Source organism: Pseudorasbora parva, chromosome 15 (assembly GCF_024679245.1).
Source record: "Pseudorasbora parva isolate DD20220531a chromosome 15, ASM2467924v1, whole genome shotgun sequence".
Taxonomy (NCBI): Eukaryota; Metazoa; Chordata; class Actinopteri; order Cypriniformes; family Gobionidae; genus Pseudorasbora; species Pseudorasbora parva.
The window spans coordinates 11,755,038-11,760,547 of NC_090186.1; positions in this window are offsets into that span (position 1 = coordinate 11,755,038).

Consider the following 5,510-nt stretch of genomic DNA (forward strand, 5'->3'; position numbering starts at 1 on the left):
CATGGGGGGCCGTCTAGCAGTGCCACAATGTCGGAGAATCAAACTCGGGACGACCACCGGGGTGCTACTAATAGGAGGCTGATGCACTCCCGGCGGACTCGCTCTAGAACTCCCGGGACCAGAACGATCGGGAGAAATGCATACAGATGCCACCTCGGCCACGTCTGTGTCATGGCATCCAGCCCTAGCGGGGCCAGAGGCCTGAGGGCGAACCACAGCGGGCAGTGGGTCGTTTCTAGAGATGCAAACAGATCCACTTCCACCGGGCCGAACCTCTCGCACATGGCCTTCACCACCTCGGAGTGGAGCCGCCACTCCCCGGGCCTCAGCCCCTGCCTCGACTGGACGTACATCGCTCTGAGAGACGACAGTTTCCCCTGGGACCACAGGAGGATCTGATGCGCCAACCTGCATAGTGGGCACGACCTCAGACCCCCCTGGTGATTTAGATACGATACTACTGACATGTTGTCGGATCATATCAGGACCGGAGGTCCAGGAGAAAGCTCCTCAGAGCTTTGTAAACCGCCAACATTTCCAAGCAATTATGTGCCAGGAGGAATGCTGGGGTCCCCACAGACCTCTCATGAACCGGCCTTCCATGACCGCGCCCCAGCCCGTGAGGGAGGCGTCTGTTGAAAGGATTTTCCTGCAACATAACGCTCCTAACACTGGCCCTTGGGACAGGAACCTCAGATTTTTCCATATGACGAGGGAACGAAGGCATTTGCTCGTTATCCTGATCATACGGAAATGTTTTCCCCTCGAGGAGAACCCCTTGGTTCCTAGTCACCACTGGAGGGGCCTTATGTATAGCAGGCCGAACGGAATCACGTTGGACGCTGCTGCCATGAGTCCCAGCAGTCTCTGAAACTGCTTAACAGTGCAGCTGTGGCCTAGCTTCATCCCTGAGACCTCCGCCCGCATCGTGGTCGAGTCCCATACTACACCGAGGAACGTGGTACTCTGGGCGGGTGTTAACACGCTTTTGACCGTGTTTAGTCTCAGCCCCAAGCACCTGAGATGGGCTAAAACGTCATCTCGATGCCGAATCGCCATCTCGCGCGACTGCGCCATAATGAGCCAGTCGTTGATATAATTCAGTACACGGATGCCCTGGAGCCTCATCGGGGCCAGAGCTGCATCCATGCACTTGGTAAAGGTGCGAGGGGAAAGAGCTAGACCGAAAGCAAGCACCCGATATTGGTACGCTTCGCCCCCGAAAGCGAACCTCAGGAACTTCCTGTGGGCAGGAAGGATGGAGACATGAAAGTATGCGTCCTTTAGATCTATCGTGACGAACCAGTCCTCGGATTGGATCAAACTCACGATCATTTGGATTGTGAGCATCTTGAACCTGAATCTCCTCAGAGACCGGTTCAAGTACCTCAGATCTAATATTGGACGTAGACCCCCACCCTTTTTGGGAACAATGAAGTAGCGGCTGTAAAACCCCGACTCCCTCTCTGGCGGAGGGACCCGTTCTATTGCCTCCTTGACCAGCAGAGATTGCACTTCATGTTCCATAACCTGCCTCTGGGCCGGGGGGACCATGGTCCAGACCACACCGCTGAACTTCGGTGCTGGAGCTCTGAACTGTAGTCTGTACCCCTGTATTGTACTCAGGACCCAAGCAAAGATATTCGGGGGGCATGACCATGCGCCAATATATTCTACTAGGGGAACCAGCCTCTCGAGGCTGGTCTCTGGTACCCACCGAATCTCCTGCCCGACCCCCTGAAGCGGCCGTCCGGCAGAGCTTAGTCGGGGAGGATTTTCGGTGTGCGCACGCATTCGCTGCCCCGCTGCAGGTCGATTTCGAGGCGACTGGGACGGCGCACGTATGCGGGAAACCGATGAGGCCCGAAGCGTTGTTAACGGCGGGAGCATAGCATCGATTTCCCCAGAGCTGAGGGTTCGGAACGACCTCGGTCGTCCGCCCCCGGGAGGGCCAGCTCTGAGCGGTCCTGCCGCAGCTAGCTTGCCAGAAGCCTTCTTCGCCTGAAGGACGTCTCTTAAATCACCCTCCGGCTTAGAAGACTTCTGGCGAGAACGTTGCCTCCTTTGCCAGGCTCCCTCGGGAGGAACGCGGGAAGCGACGCTCTCTTTTTGCGCCTGTCTGTACGCAGCGCTGGTGGATGGCCGGGACTGGCCACCAGAGACCTCCCTGCTGGCTACAGGAGCTCCCTGCCGGGGCTATCGGGGTATCCAGAAGGAAGGATTTCTCCTTCTCCTTCATCCCCGATAGATTCAACTAGAGGTGCCTCTCCACGCACACCATGCCAGCCATAGAGCGGCCGATGGCACGGGCCGTCTCTTTGGTGACTCGGAGAGACAAGTCGGTTGCTTTCCGCAGCTCTGTAATATCGTCCTTAAGGAGCTCAGCTTGGTAGGCCTGCAGTACCGCCATGGTGTGCAGGCAGCTACCAGCTCTCCCGGCCGCTCGATACGCCCTGCCCACCAGGGACGACGTGTCCCTGCATGGCTTGGTGGGCAGGACAGGGGCTTTCAGGGACGAAAGCCTCGGACGCACCCACAACACACCCAAAATCAAGCACTGGGAGGGTCGATAGGCGCGCCGAGTATGGTTTTCCCCAAGATTTACACAACTCATTGTGTAAATCTGGGAAAAACGGCAAGCCCCTGCGTGGCGGCTGAACATGCTTTTTGAAGAAGCGTCCGTCCAACCTGCTCACAGGCTGAACTTCCACCTCTTCCTGTGGCCAGTCGATATTCAGTTTGGCCACAGCGCATGTTAGCACGTCCACGAGCTCTTCTTGAGCGGGGGAGTGAAGAGGTGAATTCACCTGCACTCCGCCCGCCTCCAGGCTGAACTGATCTGATCCCTCGGAATCAGACAGCATCAGCACTGGGTTATCGCCCTCGTGGGAAGATGCCGCGGCGCGGGCTTCCTCACGAGGGGGAAGAGCATCTGAATCCTCGGACGAGGAGTGGGAAGATGCCTCAGCATGCCCACCTCCCGTCGCGAGATCCAGTTGTGAGCCCCAGGATCTACGCCGCCACGCTGCCTCGACAGACGCGGGACCGGATCCACGGGGCTCGCAAGCCTGGCCGCTTTCAGTAAACACGGCCAGCATGAGCGCAGCACCCGGAGCGGCAGCCTCTCACACTCGCTGCAGGTGGCACCCTCAAGCGCCGCCTGAGCGTGCTGCGCCCCGAGACACTGCACACACAGCTGGTGTGTGTCCGAACCCATAATGAAACGCGGGCACGGATGAACACACCTTCTGAATTGCTCGCTTGCCATGCTTTCTCGTTATAATCGTGACAGACAACAGTATAGACAAACAATATCAACACAGAGCGCCTCGCTGAAGAGCAAAGACTGTCTGTTGTTTGGGGTGGCGCTAACCCCATCACTGCTGGTGCAAAACAAACAGCAATTTCACAATGAAGAGTCTGTGCGCTACAATATTTTCCATAGCCTACATAACATTGTATTTTTCAGAGTGTATTCACGCCTTTAGCCTTTCATAAACTAATTTAGCCCGATACTAATATCTCATTTACTATTTATTGAACTAAATAACTTTATCAAATTATATTGTGATTGTGTTAAATGTATAAGACACTAGGTATGCGAGAACCTTGTTGGTTCTAATATTTCGAGCAAGCATACTTGAGTTTCCTTGATCAAATTCCTTCCTTGTAAGCTGACCAATACAGGGTTAGTTCACCCCAAAATGAAAATTATGTCATTAATTACACACCCTCATGCCGATCCAGATCCAAGTCTCTTTCAGATTGTACCACAGACAAATAAAACATATTTTAGTCTTCAGATAATATAGCGAGAATATGGGGAATGAAGATGTTCTTTATTGTTCTGGATTTATTAAGTTTCAGTATTAATATTGCCATTTTATACTTTTTCTCTCGAGTTCAGAGGCATTGGAGCATCACAAAGTTGGAATGAAAATGGGAATTCTTGAAGTGGTGAGCAGCAACAGTTCCACTTCAAGATCCCTCTCCGATGTGACGTCATGATTGACAGCTGAGATCAACGTCTACTCTGAGTGAAGGACAGACTTTTTTGGGATTTTTGGGAGCAGATTGGAGCTTTAGCTTTAATTTCTACATTTCCATAACTGTTTATTTCACACCAACATAATGAATTGTTCTGCATCTGTGAGAGTGTGGGCGGGCTTTTGATATCGCGACTGTTCTTTCTGCTCTACTTCCTGCTCTCTACTGCGCAGACTCGGTCCCAAGATGTCAGCGCCATGCAGGCCCCCTGAAAGCTTCAAATCGTCCAAGCGGTAATGGATGATGTCGCGTCGGCCATATTTTTTTACGATCTATGGTGCATTCATTGTCCTCTTGCTCAAATATTTGTAAATGTTTTACAAAAATTAAATTTACACTGAATATTTAAAGTAGCCCTCTCCTGTTATTTGCATTTTATGTTGTGTTGATATTGTTGCACTTAAGCAAATATTAACATAATATTTAAAATTATTTAAATGTTTAATATTGTTAGTGCAGTTTCATAAATGTAGTACCTAAATACCAAAATGTCAGTGAAATTTCTCTGAACACTGATAATACGTGTTTTTAAAATATTTGTGGTTTTGTTAATGTAAGATCTAAGGTCTAATGAGTTGTGTGTATCTTAGAATCCTGAATTGCATGATTTTTATCTTTTTAAGATTTTTATCTATTAAGGTCTACTGTGTATTTACCATTTAAGGTATTTTCACAATACTGTTGTAGATTTAATAAAAATTTATTAAATAACATGTGGCAGTATGGCTTGAGTGTTTAATATATTTATTTTGGGGCAACGGTGAATAAACAATACAGTGAAGTTGCTTTACTAATATAAATTTACCAAAATACATTTTTAGTTTAGGTAAAACTAAAAAGGAATGCTACTACAATTTAAAATGTACAATTGGGCCAATAACATGGATTGGTAAACTAATTTCTTTTCAATTGTTTTAATGAATTATTTCTCATTGAGCCAATGTTAACAGACTATTGCTACAATTGATAAAATTACATTTACAGAATTTCACTTGGGCCAATTGAAAATTTTAGATGTGTTCATTCACTAGATAATTTTGAGTTGGGAACATTATAATTTTTTTACAGTGTAATAATAATTGTAAAACTCTCTAATATAGTAGGCCTATAATTATATATTTTTAATTGATTTAATTAATCTTGAAATTAACCATGGTTTTGCTACATTAACCATAGTTTAACCATTGCATTTGTTGTAAAACTGTTGTACAAATGGTAGCCTAATTAATCCAAGGTTAATTTTCCATGTGATGTTACTCATGACACCGCATGGAGGGTTATAGGATGGGTCTTCTGGATATAATACTCTAAATGAGAACACCCATGCCACCCTTTATGATACATGATGTAGCTTGTAATAGTTTAAATTATTATTATTATTATTTTTATAAAAATGATGCTCTCTCTCTCTCTCTCAACCACCCACCCACCCATCTTTGTTAAGTCCTCCTTTTAACCCGCAA